The 18,600-nt window shown below is 42.8% G+C and overlaps 1 protein-coding gene across 3 annotated transcripts in view; it reads right to left on the bottom strand.

Moving 5' to 3' along the window:
• Window positions 1-18,600, bottom strand: part of PAX5 (paired box 5) — a 235,731-nt gene that overhangs the window by 72,649 nt on the left and 144,482 nt on the right. The window lies entirely within an intron of this gene.

Raw genomic sequence — 18,600 nt, 5'->3', positions numbered from 1 at the left:
AGAAACTGATCAGTCGCGAAGTGGGAAGTGACAGCAATTTGAATGGCATTTGCCTAGCAAACATTCTAGGAATAAGCCCTTCTACTGACATAAGGATAGTCTGCAGAGGTCTTGCAAATTCATTATGGGGAATATTTTGGTGTAGCCCCACTCATGGAGAGCCAGTGTAGTTCAGTGGTTTGCACGCTAGACTAGGACGCTGAAGGGCTGGCTTCTATTCTTGGCTTGGACATGTGACTGTGGGCAGGTCATGTGACTGCTCTGTGCCTCAATTTCCCTATCTGTAAAACAGAGATAATGTTGCTGAATGCTTCTTTCTCATCAGCAGATCTCAAAACTGGGTGTTACTCTTAGTACAATTACAGTGCAAAAACCATGTGCGTACATGCCACTTAATTCAAGTCATTGCTTTGTAAATCAAACTTATTTGGACCTCAGCAAACCATTTCTTTTACTCTAGATCTTGGGTTTAAGGACATGCTTAGAAGTTAAGCACATGCTGATTAGGGCCTATCTGTCTCTTTCTTTCTTATCCTCGGAGCTCTGACATCCCTAATGGTCTCAGTTTATCGGGCTCCTGCTATGCTAAAGGCAAGAGATAGAAATACAAGACTATCAGAAACATTTTTATTTACTTTAGCCTTAATTCTAAACTTCCCATACAAGAGTAAGGCTGAAACTCTGCATTTCACAGTTCAAGTCCCCAAGTTAACTTTTTTCACATGTTGAAATAGTCAAAGCAGGACTTCTAGGTATCACAGAGATACATGAATGTAGTTCCCTGGTTAACGTCAGAAATGTAGCAGTGAAAACTAAAGACCTCGCAGTTAGATGCCCCGGTAAGAATTCAGAGTGGATGGTCTTGTGAACTCAGAGTAGGTGCACTGGTGTTCTGGGTTTGATTCCTGGTTCTTCCATAGATATCAAGTGTCACCCTGGGCGAGTATCTGAAGCCTGTGTCTTCAAAAGAGCTGAGAGATTCTTGGCGCCTCAATTCTTGATGCTGAACTTAAAGGCCTTGATATTCAGAGGGCAAATCCTTAAGTGGGGCATCCTTACTGCTGCTCTGTATCATTACATATCACACACTGTACTGGTGATGTCAGATCATCTCTCTTTGGGACCATGGAGCAATGCTGCCCACGTTAGCCAGTCTGCTAGGTGGGAACTCAGTGTCACTGCTCCTGTACTTTTAAAGGAACAGATCCCTCATCAGGCATCCTAATTAATCAGTTCAGGCAGCAAATTGTTATCAGAGATCAAAATATTCTGTCCTTGTTGCTGTGTCTGTTTTCCTGACCTCCCACACAAGTTCAAAGTCTGACTACTGTAATTTGTAAGTGTTTTGTAGACCCTGGAAACACACAGCTGTCTGTGATCTAGCAATGCTTGGTGGGTCTTGGAACATCCCCAGAAAATAAACAGCAGACTAATAAGGATTTTATCTGAAACAAAAAAGATTTCCTGTGGTTTGACATGTGTTTTGATGCCTTTTTTGGTGCCGAAAATGCAAGAATTCCTAAGACCAGTGTATTATCACAGTTAATACACGATAACGATAATAAATTATTCCATGCGAACAAATGTAGGGTTTTGGAGGCCCTCTGCACGGTTAGGCTTTAAATCAGCCCACCAATCAGAAATGACCTTCCTGCTAGGCAGTGTGGTTAGTACCGCCTGCCACGTTTCTAATGTGGTGACTTACGGTCTCTACTGAAGGGCTAAGAAGGTGAGAGATACTGCATACGTTTCACAGCTGCAAAACGGCATGTGTCTCAGTCCCTCACAGGTATGGGGGCTTTTGATTTAGCAAAAGAACTACTTTCAGAGTAGCAGCCGTGTTAGTCTGTATCCACAAAAAGAACAGGAGTACTTGTGGCACCTTAGAGACTAAGAAATTTATTAGAGCATAAGCTTTCGTGGGCTACAGCCCACTTCATCTGATGCATAGAATGGAACATATAGTAAGAAGATATATATACATACAGAGAACATGAAAAGGTGGGGTAAGAGGCTAATTAATTAAGATGAGCTATTATCAGCAGGAGAAAAAAACTTTTCTAGTGATAATCAAGATGGCCCATTTAGACAGTTGACAACAAGGTGTGAGGATACTTAACATGGGGAAATAGATTCAACACTTCAACTTCTCTGGCCACTGAGTAACAGATTTAAAGGTGGCAATTTTGCAACAGAAAAGGTTCAAAACCAGACTCCAACGAGAAACTGCTGAGCTTGAATTAATATGCAGACTAGATACCATTAACCTGGGTTTGAATAGGGAGTGGGAGTGGCTGGGTCATGACACATATTGAATCTATTTCCCCATGTTCCTCACACCTTCTTGTCAACTGTCTAAATGGGCCATCTTGATTATCACTACAAAAGTTTTTTTCTCCTGCTAATAGCTCATCTTAATTAATTAGCCTCTTACTCCACCTTTTCATGTTCTCAGTATGTATATATATATATATATATATATATATATATATCTTCTTATTATATGTTCCATTCCATGCATCCGATGAAGTGAGCTGTAGCCCACAAAAGCTTATGCTCAAGTAAATTTGTTAGTCTCTAAGGTGCCACAAGTCCTCCTGTTTTTTTTTTCAAAGGAACTAGTGTCACTCAAAAATAAACTGGGCTTTAATTTCTATAAACACCCTGCTGGCTTTCCTGGGAAAGGGCCAGCTCTCAACACCAGGCAACTCGTGTTTGTTAGCTAACTCTCCCTCCGGCCAGGAGATGGAGAGTGGTGTGAATCTGTAAGAATTATACACACTACACGGGAAGGTGGATTGATTTCAGAGGAGTCAGCATATTTCACATTTCCTCACTACTGACTTCTGAGCCTTTGTTTTAGCAGACGGTCACTTAAGACAAATTGTTGCTTCCATCCAGTTGATGAAACCTCCACTGAAGATTACAATGAGACCTGCGAACCATTTTACCCGTGAGCAAAACAGGATTTGAAACAAATACCTGAAATTTAAAAAATAAATGACCATTCATGAGCACCACTACACCCAGACTCATAGGGAAAAGCCTAACATGTCCGACTCATTCTAGCTATGTCCTATTTCTTATTTTAAGGTGTCTGCTACATTTTCAACGTAATTACAAGTTCTTTCATACAACAATAGTCATAAGTGAAAGGTAGAATCGGAGCTGGTGGAAAAATGAGAGGGATATGGTGACAATTTCATCAAAATATTTTCCTTTTGGGTGAGGGAGGGCACAAAATAAAAAAAATTAAAAAACTTGACAAATTCCAGCCATCTCTATGAGATATACCTTTCTCTACAGAAAGGACGTTGGCTACTCGGAGCGGAAGAGGGGAAAGGCATGGGGGTGGGTGTTTACGTAAATATGCCCGTCTAGTATTGATGGGCCATGATTTCCGTTGGAACGAAGATAAAAGTGCTAATGAAACCCATTGATGGCAGAAATGAAGTACCCTTAACAAAGAAGGGTTACTTGGAAAAGGGCTCAGAGAACCAGGCTCTGCTGTAGAGATGTGTGTATTTTCTAGCCGCTAATTCTGCCTAGTGAAGTTAAATATCTGCTCTGCTGCACTGTGGAACCCCAGAACAGAGTGAGAGACCGAGTCACGGCAGTCAAATATCTGCTAAACCATTTATTTCGTACACAGAACGCATCGGAGGCATTTGCATCAGGAGACAGTGTATGTAACATCCTGGAGCAGCTTCCTATCTGGACCTTGTGTTGGAGCAGATTTTACCCTGAGATGTACCTGTCAGGCCAGATGTGCAGCTGTAGTAAATCAGCAGGGCGCCACTGGCTTCAAAGTCCTACTACATATCGAGCTACAGTGGAGCGATGCTGCGGCTGAGGATCTGGCCCGTAGATGCTCTGCGGCGTAAGTATCCCATGACACTGGCTTGGAGCTGGAGTCATGAGCCCGAGGGCAGTTTTTCAGTCTCCCAGCTTCTATTGGGAATCTTGTTTCTATCAAGCTGGTGATCTCACATCAGCCCCTTCGATTAGAGAGAGGAGCACAGGGTAGCCCAGCCTCCTTCCCACTCCTCTTCTCCCCCCCCCCAAAAAAAAGCGAAGTGAGAGCTCCTCCTCCTCTGCTGAGGAGCTGATAGCTCAGTGGACAGCAGAATCTGCAGTGGGAGCAGCAGCAGGGGTGGGTGCCTGGCTGGGAGGTTTCTGGGGCTCCCAGCCAGTCAGACGAGTGGCAGCAGCACCAGATGGGAGATGAGATGATGTCCAAACAGAGAGCTCTCAATTTGCACTATCAGCTTCCTATGCCCTCCAGGGGAGCAGAAAAGGAGGGCAGGGTTCCCAGAGCTCTCTCCCTTCTAGATGGAAGGCAGAGAGAGATCACATGAGACATCTCACATCAAACCTCCCTGCTGGGAATCTTCTGAAATGCATTAAAGTCTGGCATTTCCAAGTGTTCCACAGAGGAATCCTCCCCTCCCCCCCAACACCACCACATTCGTGACCCTTTTTACATCAGTAGAGATTCTCCGTCCTGGTCAAACCTGAGTGATGCATAGGAAGGGGACGGGAAGCCCCAGGGATGTGCCCCCCACAACCCTCCCCATGTTTAGCTGTTTATTGGCCCGCTTTGGAACATGCATGCCTTTGGAGTACATCCCTTCCTTTGTCCCCTTGCTGTATCCGCATGATGATGTGATGCCACATCATCAAATAGCATCTAGACCTGTGATGACAGCCACGAGAACTGAAGAGCCCCCCTTCCTATTTTGATCTGCTGTAACCCACTCTCCACCCCCAATTCACCCATCTCGTAGTTTACATGGAGCCGGTTTTAATTCACGTACAATCCACTTCACTTTTTCCAAAAGCCTGTCTCACAATCAGATACATCCACGATCATTTCAGAGGTGCTGAGTGACTCGTTTCCACAGGTGCCCAGCACCTCTTCAAATCAGGCCACTTTTATTCAGGGGCTTGAGTGTGGATGCAAGCGACTAACTTTAGGCACCCGAGTTGGACGATTTTGGCCTGAGGATGACGATAAAGCTTGGCTTTTGTTGCATCCAATTATCTATTAATTGTCTTTATGGAAGAGGCAGAAAAACTGCTCTTCACAAATGCTGCTTTTCCTTCCCAGTGAGCCATATCGAAAGGGAAACCTGACACCTGCAGCCCCTGTCCCAGTGACTCGCTTTGTCAGCTGCTGATTAACATGCTTGGAAGAGTCCTCGCATTGCAGGCTTTGGGCTTGGGCAGGGAGAGGGCTCTTTTCAATCGCCAACTTCTCTGATCTAGCTGAGAATCTGGGAGCAGGTCTCAGGGGCTGCCCCAACCCCTACTTCTCTCCCTCTCCATCTGATCTCAGATGCTTCTAAGGAACTGGGGATTGTCCCACAGACTGGATTATGCCAACAGTAATGAAACGACTTAACATTACTATTAAGACCAACTCCAGCTAAGCTAAGGCCCCCTTCATGCCAGGCACTGTGCAAACATATAGTAAGAGGCAGTCCCTGCCCCATATTGCCTACAGCCTAAGTAGACAAGACTCCACAAGGAGTAGTATTAGCCCCATTTTACAGATGGGGAGCTGAGGCAAAGAGAGACTAAAGGCCAGATTTTCTAAGGTATTTAGGCACCTGGCGATGCAGGACAAGCTCCTAGTGGGTTTTTCAAAAGTGTCTTGACATCCATCTGCACCTTTAGGTGCCTAAATACCTAGAAAATCTGGCCTATGTACATAAGAAACTGAGAGCAGAGGTAGGACTAGAACCCACCAGCTGCTGTGGTCTAGGCCCCTGCCTTAATCCTAGCACTGTCCTTTCTCCACACTGGGCGAAGAAAAAAGGACTGGACTCAGTCACTGAATTATTCTCAGTTCACCACCAGCAATCACCCCGGGGCTGTGAGCAGAGGACAAGTGTTAGCTGGAAATGTTAGCACTTATTTTTCATTAAAATCTAAAATGAGAAAGCGAGAGAGAAAAAAGCAGAACAAAGGACTGAAAGACCACACTGGCTCTGGCTCTCCCAGCCCTGGAAATTCAATAACAAAGGAATGTAAAACAGATTGTAGGAGCCTGTGGAGTTTGTAAGACCACTGGTTAAAACACTAGCAGACAGTCTGCACAGCTCCCCAACCGCACTGGGGATGAAAAGATGACCTTATGTCAGCGCAAACAGGGCTGACTGTATGTCATTGTCAGTGACAGAGGAAACATATACAGCTCACTCCTTTCCACTGCAAAGAGGACTATGGTGTACTCATAATGCTGAGCACTCCAAATCGTTGATTAGCTGACAAATACCGGTTTACATTTTGCAGATAACTAACTGCTTCCAACCTTTCTGGCAAAGGAAACAGTTCTGGGAGCAATAGGGCGACTCTTATCATTAGGGAGGAATATTCCTAAAACCATGTTTTGTTCTAAGAATTGCTGCAGACTTAGGTTGTTTTTTTTCTATTTTGGTCCCAAGGAAACTTTAGATCTTCCTTGTTAAACTACCATATGGCTACAGACCAAGGGCAAAGATTTTACTGTACCCGGAGCGCCTTGTTAATAAATGGGTTGATTTCACACAGATATACAGAGATAGACAGTTTTAAAAAGATTATAACTTCAGAGATTGCACCTGGGCAAAGAAGTACAAGTATAGGATTGTGTTCACGCCTCTCCATCCCTTTTCTGTAATGGTGTACCGCATAGTCGTTAGACGTTAAATCACCCTGCCTTTGAAAACATGATCAACACATGTGCATGTAAAACAGATGTTGAGAAACTCTCAACGTATGTTGTTACATGGGAAAGCCAGGAGACTGGGACTTTATTCCCCCGCCTGCTCCTGAGCAGCTGTGAGACCTTGGCCAACTTTTCATAGCTTGTTTTCTTCATCTCTCATTTGGGGATAACGATCTTTCTTTGTAAATTGCTTTGAGATGGACGAATTTAAAAGTACTGTATAACAGCAAAGCAGTATTATTTATATGATGCTTTTATGAATACCTTTTGCAAATGGAGACAGGAATCCTTTCACCTGCACATTGAAATGTAGCTACTTCTGGGGTGAAGTGTATTGACTAATACCCCACCATGACAACACACAACATTTTAGGAACAGAAATGGAAAATGCTGTTTAACTGCAGAAGGAATTTAGGCCAGTAGGATATAGCTACCTGCATTGGAAAGTAGCCAGGACACCAGGGATAATACTTTTATACGAATAGTATCATTGTGTGCTCCTAAGTGGACTACAGCTTGACTTTTACTTCTCATTCAGAAGATAGCACTTCCCGCAACAAACTGCCCATTTTCACCATGGAGCACGTCTCACCGATTAAATGCCAACACCCTGATCCTGTGAAGACCTTTCGTAAAAGTACTTTAAATACATAACTTTACATGCAATTCTGCATACCCATAAGTCTTTGCAGGATCAGGGCTTATATCAGCCACCTACTCAATCACCAACTCTAGTTCTTACAGGTTTCAGAGTAGCAGCCGCGTTAGTCTGTATTCGCAAAAAAAAAAGGAGTACTTGTGGCACCTTAAAGACTAACAAATTTATTTGAGCATAAGCTTTCGTGAGCTACAGCTCATCCGATGAAGTGAGCTGTAGCTCACGAAAGCTTATGCTCAAATAAATTTGTTAGTCTCTAAGGTGCCACAAGTCCTCCTTTTCTAGTTCTTACAGTGATTATGAGTTCCTTAGCACTGACCCAGAATGGCATTGCGGATGCAACCTGAGCGTAGCAGGCTTGGTTTGCGTGTTTAAACGTTGGCTTTTGGTTTGTTTGGTTACAGATAGCATCTATATTGTAGGAATAAAAGCATGTTTAAAATATACTACAGTGACAACGGATGATGAGACGTTAGCTCATACACCCATGTAGTTCAACCACAATTTCATTTCAGTTATAAGGAAGTAATGATTTATATCATTTTGAGACTGATGCAGACATCTATATGGGTTTATTCCATACAGCTCCTAGAAATGCTAGATTATCATGCCTCTTATTTATCAGGCAAATTAATATTATGAAATAACAACAGTAATCTCATTTGTATTGTGGTGGAGCTCAGAGGTTCCATTATGGCAGGTGCTGTACACAAATATAACGAAAACGATTCTCTGCCCCAGAGCTTTAGGAAAATGAATACAGTGGTTGATCCTATTTTGATTATCACCTGTGATCTGATTTGAGTTCAATGAGCCTGTAGCTTAAATGACTCAAATTTCTGTTATAGGTAATTGATGGTCTTTGTGTATTTGATTTGCCCCACCTTATTCTTATGGTTATCAGCTATTTACTGTACAAATCACAGAGGATGGTCTGGTCCATGCCCAAAGAAACTTGCATTGTAAACTAAACAATACCACGTATAGAATATCAAGGTTGGAAGGGACCTCAGGAGGTCATCTAGTCCAAACCCCTGCTCAAAGCAGGACCAATCCCCAATTTTTGCCCTGATCCCTAAATGGCCCCCTCAAGGATTGAACTCACAACCCTGGGTTTAGCAGGTCAATGCTCAAACCACTGAGCTATCATGTGCTGCAGGGGTAAACAATAGGTGGACCACAGACCACCAGCCACTTTTGAATGGACCTTGAATTCCTTTTATTTACTTATTATCATCATTTTTTTAATTTTAAATTATTTTCTCTGGAGTCTGGACTTTGACTATACCGTGGCCAAGAAATTTGGAGCTTGACAAAACATAATTGACTACCCCTGTACTGGATGGCCTGGAGACAGATTTATCTCAAGCCAGTTTAAAAATATAAGACCTTTTCATTGGTGCAGTTGCATTGATAGGCTCTATAGAAGACATGTGCTTGGAGGAATTATTTGCATGGCCTCCAGTAGGTGCTGTGTTGCCATTGGCTACACCGCTATGTCTACTATACATCTTTCAACTTTTTCTAGGCTGCCCTGGCATGGAGTATACGTTAATGCTGCTTCTAGCAGCGTGCTTTAGCAGACCAACCACGGGACTGCCAACTAAACAGGCCATGTGGAGAGACAACTCTCTAGCCCTGCTTGCCCTATCCTCATACAAGGAACAGAGAGCCCACATCCATGGAGGGCGTCCTCGGATTCCCATGGGGTGGGAAATATGTTGTCACTGCCTCTTTTCATAGCTTGCAGGCCCTTCCACTACTTGGTACTTGTATGTGCCTCCCCTGGCACTTTATATTGTGGTGGGGCTGAGGTGGAGGATGAGGGAGAAAGATGCCTTAATTATGCAGAGTCACCTTGCCCAAAATTTTCCAGAGTGACTAATTATCTTGGGTGACTCCATTTTGGGGTGCCCAATTTGAACACCCAGCCTCTGAAAACCAGGCCCTTCAAAGATGTCTTAAAAGGTGAGACTCCGCAAAATGAAGGCTCCCAAAATCCTTTGTCAATTTTGAAAATGTAGACCCTTAAATTCTATTGTAAGAATAAAAACCAGGTACGCATACTGTCCAGGACCCCTGCGCAGCTCTGGTAGGACACTTGCAAAATTCAGAAACCCATTGCAAGAAAAATCAGAAAAAAGAAAGGTTAGAGCAGGCTGAAAATTTTCAATCGAAACAATTATCTTGCAAAAAATGCAGTTTCTTTCATTCAAGATATTTTGCAAACACAGTTATTGGACACAGTTTTCCAATTTTAGGACAAAACAATCTAAAATGAGAATTTGTTTCATCACATAAATGAAAATCTTATTTCATTTCAGTTTTTGAAAACAATCAAAATTCAGTTTTTGATTTTCTTTTTTTCTCTCTCTCTTTTCTCTCTTTTGCTTCCCCTCTCCCTTTTTTCCCCTGTCAAAAAGTAGAAAGGTGAAAAAGTGAGGGGGAAAAGTTTCTCTTTCCCCTCTTTTCATCCCAGTTTAATCTTCTCCCACATTTCCAATTGGAAAAAAGGAGGTAGGAAGTAAAGAGAGAGAGAGAGAGAGAGCCCGCATGAGCAAAGGTAGGGCAGGGACTGAAAATCTGAAAGCCAAAAATCAAAACGCAACATTTTTACATTTTCGAAACCCAAAACAAAATGAAAATTCTGATTTGCAATGAAAATTTTCCTTTAGATTCATTTCAAATTTTTTTAATAGAAAAATGATCATTTTTTTGGCAAAATCTTTCAAATTAAAACATTTTGTTGAAAACTTTCCGCTGCGGAAAAATTTCAGTTTTGCAACCAGCTCTAACAAAGATCAGCAATATTTTCTCCTCTGAGCAGAGACCATAACTTACAAGAGACATTTTTACAAAGGTTCATACCTCCCGAGGCAAACACCTCAGGGTGGTTTATGAAATAAAGTCAAACAGTCTACATGAAAGATAATTGTTGTAGCAAAGCCAGGATAAAATAACCCAGGACAGCATTTGGCACCATCTTGCCAGAGCCTAACTTTTTTTTTTTTTAACTTAAAGAGCATTTTGAGGTGTATCTTTGTATACTACTGGGTGAAAATGTGAATCCAATTAACTTCAGATTTAACTCATAATGAACTTCTCATTTTGCTAGCAGCTCAGCTCTCATCCATGGCAGTAATTAACCTCTGGGGGTTGTCACTCCTAGACACATGACACAGAGATTCCCCCAAGTCCAGGCGCTTCAAACCCTTGCAGAATTCATTACCCTGACAGTGTGAAAACCCTTCACTTTTACTACCACAGAGCACCAACAAAATTTTTCCTTTTATCTACCTGATTGCCAGTAACAGTATGAAAGAAATGAATCCACAAGAGATGTAATTAATTATTGCAGAGGATACATTGGACAATGCACGGGGTGCAGGTGGTGGGAAGGATGCTGTAGCTCACGAAAGCTTGTGCTCAAATAAATTTGTTAGTCTCTAAGGTGCCACAAGTCCTCCTTTTCTTTTTGTTCTGCTATTCCACGAGTGAGGGTCTTGTCATTTCCATCTCTAGGAACACACTACAGGATGTACTAAAAGACATCTAAGCATTTATCCTCCAGTTCATGCTTAGGGAAATCATGAAATTTCCATTCACTCAGGAACACAGTCAGAGGTTAGATAGTGCTCTGGGTTAATAAACTAATCTTCCATCTCTAGAGAACAGGGCTCAAATTTCAAATAGGTCACAAGTAAAAATGAGTTTGATGCTCAGATAAATCCCTAGCGGATGTTTGTCCAAATCACAAAGTTGTCAGCTGTGGCAAGGATCTGGTCTGAAACAGCTAGAAGCTTCACTGACAGTGCACCTTTTACCTCACAACCAGAACAGAAGATGCTACATGCATCGACATAACACACACATACACTGTTCTAGTACGCAGCCTACATTCATTCAGGGCCCAGTCCTGCTTCCCTTGTGCACCCAAATCCCCATTGAACTCAATGAATCATGATGCACAAGCTAGGAAGGATCAGGCCCATAATCTGAATTTATCTTGCTCTCATTGCATGAGGGACCAGAACCACAGAACCCACTGGTTGCAGTTCTTGGTTCAGAGCTAGTTGTAGCAGGGCTGAAGACAAATACATAGGCAATGCGATGCTCAAATGTGTAGCCTCAGTTTGCTGTAGTTCGAAGAAAAGGAAGGACACACACATCCCTTTGTGCTCTGCTGCTAGGGATTTAGATTTCTGATCAGATGAATCTGCCAACGACTGCCCCCAAAGTATTTACAAATGCCTCCTTTTGATGTTTTCACTGGACAGAAAATGGTGTTCAGTGTCTATGGTTGGCCGTCAGCCACACCCAAAAGTTATATGTTTGCAAGGCCATCAATGATGTATAAAGACTTCAGGGAGCTCCCCTCTGTGCCTTCCCACACACCACTTACAGAAATCCTTGCTTGGGCTGGGTCAAAGATGCCGCTGAACAATGAGACCTGCTCCCTGCACCCTCCTGGAACATGGAACTTCAGGATCCCAAACTCCATCGTTAGAAAACCTTGCAAGGCCACGGTACCCCTGATCGCACTGGTCCTTGCCCTCCCTTCCCCAGCAGAGACCAAGGGTCTCCCCACTTACCCATGCCCCTGTCCCAACCCTCCTGCTGTTATTAGAACTCCCCCAGTCCAGCTCTAGATCCCCTACCTGAGAAAGCTCCAGGCTTCCACTCCCCTCCAGCCCCCTCACCCTCCCTGCACAGCTCCAGGGTTTTTCATCTCCCAAGTACTACTGAATGGATGTATATACACAGCCCCTTTGGGAGCCTGGGCAGTATCAGTACTGCCATTTTACAGAGCAGGTGTTGAGGCATGGTAAGGAGGAGGCCAAAATCAGTGCCACCTCCAAAAAATATGTTTTAAGTGACTTGCCATGGAGAGGCTGTGGCAGAAAAGGAGACCCAGGTCTCCGTGGACCCAGGTTGTTTGCTCAAGCACAGGACTTCCTGCAGCTCCCTTACCCAGAGACTGCACAGAAATGTCACCATGTCCACCTGACGAGGCTCCCTCTCAACGGTTCGCAATGAGGCACCAGCAGTGAGTGGCTAAACATTGTTCCTGCTACACGTAGGACCCAGGTGCCATTCTGGACTCTTCCAAAAGTGATCATTAAGATCCTATCCATTAGGTCTCTGGCTTACCTATTTTCAGACTGATCTGGCATTTTCTGGAGGATTTTAGAGAGGATGCAAAATTTGGTTTTAAACAGAAACTTAGCTACAGCCTTAACTAAACTGGACAGCAGCAATCCCATCATGTGGAGCCATAATGACCCCCAGAGCGGAGCTGGTTCTGGGATCCCATTACTGGGGGAAAAGTGGGTATTTTGGGACCCATGGATGTTGCTATTTAAAAACAACGAATCTTCCAGGAGTCCAGGGGCTAATTAGACCCTTGGAAAATCTTGGAGTTTAAGAATGTAAAAAAGTAAGATTTGGCGACTGTGTCTGTGTTTTCTGTGATTTATAAGTTTGACCTTTCAGACAATAATTCAGGGCCCCTGGAACATCACTGGGGGCAGCGGGGTGATGTCTCTTTTGAATCCCTGCCCGTCCTGGTAGCATCCACATGGGCCAGCAGCTGGATTTGGACATGATATTCAGAACCACTCCACATCCCATTATCACCAGGACTAATTCACTTTGCAAGTAGATTGCACTACTGTTTGCTAGTCAGCACTAGATCATTGTGTAATAGTTAGAGAAATAGTAACAAGGACGACAGGCAAACAGATTGATTTGATGAGTTCATCTCAAAAGGCAGTGCGGCTGGAATGGATTAGACTTGGCTCTTTGCTATTATAGAGTTAGGGTCTGCTTCCATCTCTAACTACAGTGACCTTGTGCAACCCCATCTTATTTGTAAATTAGGGGAATGAGAGTTGCCTGCCCATCAGGTCTGGTCATGGGATCTTGGTCAATAACAACAGTTGTGAAGTTGTTAGAAAAATTAATAGCAGTCAGTGGAAGAAGAAACTTGAACATATGGTTTCTGGGCTACAGGATATTCTGTGGAAGAGAGAATCCCATTTTCTCCCCCGTGCCAGGAGGCTACATTCAGTGCTGGTATTCCATGCCAGGATCGCAGCATTCAACCCGGCACTCTTTTTATTTCTGAGGTTTTGTAGCTTCTTCTTGGCACTAGCTGTTACATTTTTAATGGGGCAGGCCAGAGACCCATTTCATGTGGATACTGCCCAGAGATTTTTTTCCCTAATTCTGCACACAAAACAAGTGTTATGAGAAAGTTTAAATTTAAAGAAGAGGTAGCTGAGGAAGGCTGTATAGTGGGAACACCTTGACCAAATGGCCCCAAATTTACCCTACCGCATTCAAAATGGACCTGATTTCCCATGATATTTTAACCAGCATTTTTAGCAAATCATTTTGGATATTCTTCATTTACCACAAAAATGGAAAAATTTTGATTATCTCGGTGATTTTTGCCAAAAGGTTCGTATACACATGCACAATATCGTTTCCTTTAGTCTGTGGCAGGAGGCAGGCTGGACGACTTTGGGGACTGCTCCAGGCAGAAGCTCTAGAGGGAAGCAGAATGACACTCCGTGGCTTAAGGGATAAAGCTGGTTTTCTTATTCCGAAAATGGTGCTTGTTCAGTATTAGAAGGAAATGATTGTGTTCCTTCCCCAGCACCACATGACACCCCTCTGCACATCTGCCTTTCACAGAGGATGCTGGGTGCAGAACGCTGCACTCCTGCAACATGTTCGGAGTGCCCCTACATAGCTAATGAGTTGCTCCTCCTCCCGGCCTTATTTTTCCTCCTTCCTTGTCCCACCCACTCCAAGTAGTCCCCTCCCACACTTCCACCTCCATCCTCTCCTTGTTTCCTCCTCCATGATCTGCCACTCTGAAGGGCCACCTCCCTCCTAGTCACTAAACCCCCAAACTAAAGTCGAAGATGGCAGTCATGTGATTTCCACTGCTTCCCGTAATGAAGTCCAGAATTGCATTTAAATCACTAAAGTAATGTTAGCTAGTGTTGGTTTCCTGCAAACAACTGCCTGAGCAAAACTTTGCTTGCACAATTGTTTCCTAAATGAAAACACAAATGGGGTGAGACCTGGGGGAATTGAAATTCAATTTCTAACTTGCCAAGAGGTTCATGAATAATTTCCCCCTGACTATATGCCCAGCTCTATTTATGGACATCAAACCTACTGTAGCATGCTTACTGCCATCAGTTACCTCCCCTGCACCTAATTAGAGGCAGATAAAACAGTGGTAACACACAGATCAGCTGTAATGATTTTGTTAGCTCGATTATTCTTCTGACAATTAGGTCTGGCTGCCAGGGCCTCACAGGAATGTCAAAGTCTACTTCCTACAAAGCAGGTAATGTCACAGGTGTGACCATGAAATCAATAACGAGGCATAGCTCTTTCAGAGGGCATCCAGGTCAGACAGAACAGCCCTTAAATTAAACATTGATAAGCAGAACACAATTATCCATCATGTTTAAGTGCCTGTGTGAAATTAGCAACCCGGGAATGAGAGCAGTGGGGGAAAGGTTAGTGGAGGAGGCATTGAAATGCACAATGTCCACCGTGACTGTGGCTGTAAGCCTGTGACAGTAGCACTGTAATCTGCTATCTAAGCCATAAAATTTAGATTAAGCACACTGTACTGGAATGAGAGCCCCAGATGTGGCTTCGTTTATTTTCCTTCTCACCTGCAAAGGAGCAGATATATACGGGAATACAATCACGTCTTAAAGAGTGGATTTACACTTGTCAGAGACACAGCTACATCCTCTCTAAATATGAGGCAAAGTGGGATAAAAATTGGAAAGACATTTCCTTGTGGGAAGGAAACACGAAAAGAATGTTTTAAAAATTCTTCTTTTCAGTTGCTAAACAACTCTGTGTAGTTACTACCTACTACAACCAATTCTAAAAAGAACATTTTCTGTGTCACTCAATCTGACTTGCTTGCTTTCTCTTTTGACTGGTGTTGCATAAATTTCCTGTGGTATTTTCTCTAGAATCATTGAACTGATTTGCCCCATGACCCATCTGCCATGCTTCTGTACCAGACATAGTGGTTTCCTCAATATACAGAAGGGTTTGGAACGTTGATATTAGACGTTATGTGGAAAGGTGTATCAATGCCAGGTTCCCAGAGTCAGAGTCCACAACATTACAGAGAGAAACACCTTACTAGCACACGGTTATGATGGAATAGGGGAAAAGATAAATTTTCCAGCCTGCATGCAGTTGAATCTAAACAGATAACTAGAGTTATGAAATTCGAGAGTGGAAGATTTTTTTCAGTGAAAAAAATAAAGCTACACAAGATGTCTACAAGAGCAGGTAATCTTATTCCCCTGAATACTTGGTTTCTCTACTTCTCTTTTCTCTTGTATGTTTGACACTTGTGTTGATGGAAGAGGGGTCTGTGTCAATGTGGTGAGCATGACCCACAACCTAAAATACAGATCCTTGGTCAACCTACTTCTGAACTCCTAGTGACACCATTAATTGATTATAGCTTGTTAGTCTTCTCCTGGAGAAGGCAATAAATAATCTACTAGTATGATTAGCTAGAGTGACTAGAGCACTGGGCTGGGAGTCAGAAGACATGGGTTCAATTACTGGATCTGCCACTGGGCTGCTGAGTGACCTTGGCCAAGTCACTTCCACACTCTGTGCCTCAGTTTCCCCACCTGTACAATGGAGAGAATGATACTCCTTTGTAAAACACTTTGGGATCTGCTGAAGAGTGCTAGGTATTATTATTCTAGACTAGGATTTCATTACCTAACTCCCTTAGGCTCTTTTGAAAATCTCAGTCCCATTGCTTGATCACTGAAGACCTTTAGTCATAATTCTATTATGGAAACATAAATCTCTGCATAGTGAAGGATGCAGGGTGCTTTCCATCACAAACTCAATGTTTACCTTGCATGCCACAACTTCACCTAAACTAAACCAATATGCCTGAAATTTCACGTGATCTGATGCCAAGGTAAGTTTGGAGGGTTTGGACCCAAGGTAAAAGGGTTCACAACCATTCAGATGGCCCACCTTGGTATGGCTCATCGTAGCTACAAACTAGTTTGGCCTAGAAACTCCCAATATGTTTTACAGGCTGTTGGTCTTGGTGAGGGCTGGTGCCTTGGACTGTCTGGGAGGATTTGTGCGCAGTGTTTGCAGTTTATATTAAGATTCTATTTGTCAACATTTAATTTATGGTGAATAGGTCTTATAACCATGGGACAGACATGAGCAGTATCGTGGTGGATAATGGGAAGCATGTGGGTACAAGGTATTATGGACAGTTACATGCCATGGTTATAAGCAACCTAGGACTTAAATACCTTCAAAAATCTAACCCCTACTGGCCTGCTGGACTCTAAAACAATCAATAACAATTGATTAACCATTTATTAAAACACCTATTAAACACTTATTAACTTTTACTCACTATTCATACATGGAACCTTAATATAAAGTGTGACCTATTTAGTTACTGAATGCAGCTTCTTCATACACTGTGGGCTCGCAGAGTTCTCGTCCCCAACGCGCACCTTATAAGCTCTAGGTCCCAATGCGGGGGATGCTTTGGGGAGGAGGGGAGTTCATCTCTGCACAGCTTGCATGCTCCCCAGGCACTCCCTGCCACTCGGCGAGTCTCAGCTGTCCAAAACCCCAAAGGAAATTCCCTGGCAAAAGAGATCATCAAACTGGAATTTAAGGTAAGGAGTGTGGGGTGGGGCAGGAGGGGGGGAAGAGAATCTTTAAGAGAACAAGTATCTTTTTCATAACATAAAAACGTTAGAAACTTGGACATTCCAATACAAGGTTGCACTTTGTAAAAAAAAAAAGTCCCAGATTCTCAGCTGTATGACACCTTTTCATTGCTAGGGGCGGAGTCAGTTGCACAAGTCTGAACTTGGCCTTCAAATTGGCAAGTATGGTATTGCACAATTAAGGTCCCCCATGCAACCTTCTCACAGTATTGCCATTTACAGAACTTCAGAAAACCAGTACATACTGGTGCCGCCAACAATGTACTGCTTCAGTTTTTCACTGAGAAATGACTTAGCTGGTCCGCTGTACCCTCGCTGACCAGCTGAGTGTAAAGTGCTATGGCATTAACACAACATGAATCTGTCTTTACATTGCAATTAGAGCTGGGTGACATTTTTTAGACAAAAAATTTGTCGATAAAAAAAATGAAGATCCGAGTTGACCAAAACATTTCACAACTTCATGTTAAAATTTGCTGAATAGTTTTGGTTGAAAAGAAACAAAACCATCTAATGTTGAGTTTTGACATGTTTGAAACAATATGTTTTGACTTGTCTATTGAAAGTGACTTTTTATTCTGGATTTTACTTCAATGTTATTAATGTTTTTAAAAGGTAAAAAAAAAATGCTTTAAAACACAACAAAACATTTCATTTCAGGTCAAACAAAATGTTCAGTGTGACCCAAAATGTGTGTGTGGTTTTTTTGTTGTTTTTTTGTTGCTGTTTTCAGCTATTTTTGGTTCACCAAAAAATAGGCACATTTTTCGTTGTGGATTGACCTAATTTTTTTTCTATTTTTCAGTTCAGCCACCAAACCGAGAAATTGCTTATTTGCACAACTCTAATTGCAACAGCAAAGCATTCCTGCCTTTTCCCTCACCAGAAAAAGACATGCTCTTACATCTCTGCACCCAAAGTGGCTGCATTCAGAATGACTATACAAGACAAGTCCCCCAGAGTGAACAGGATTTCAAATGTAAAAACATTGACTTAACATACACACAGCTACCCATACCTGAATATATGAACCTCCTTGGGGTCCAGACCAATAATGCAGCGGCCTTACAAAGCGGGGACCTCATCCTTCAATGCTCTGCCCCTGGTAGAACCATTTACACCTCTGCAAGTGGGTATAGAACACTGTCAAACCAAAATTCTCCTCTGGCCTTTTACAGACACTTTGCACAAGCATAAATGACTACACAAGGGGCCTGATGCAAACCTCACTGAAGTCAATGGGAGTCTCTCCACTGACTTCTGTGAGCTTTGGACCAGGTCTGAAGTACAGGGCAGTGGCATTTGAACCTCTGTTCTTTGATAAAAAAACCTAGCCTTGTTTTCACTGTATATATTAAATGCCATATGTGTATCATTGTGCATTATATATACTTCAGAATGCAACTTGAGAAAAGTCAGTGCTGCAACAAACTGTTGTGCAGGAATT

This window comes from Caretta caretta, chromosome 5 (assembly GCF_965140235.1).
Source record: "Caretta caretta isolate rCarCar2 chromosome 5, rCarCar1.hap1, whole genome shotgun sequence".
NCBI lineage: Eukaryota > Metazoa > Chordata > Testudines > Cheloniidae > Caretta > Caretta caretta.
The sequence above is the reverse complement of the archived record's forward strand: the minus strand, read 5'-3'. Positions and strand labels throughout refer to the sequence as shown.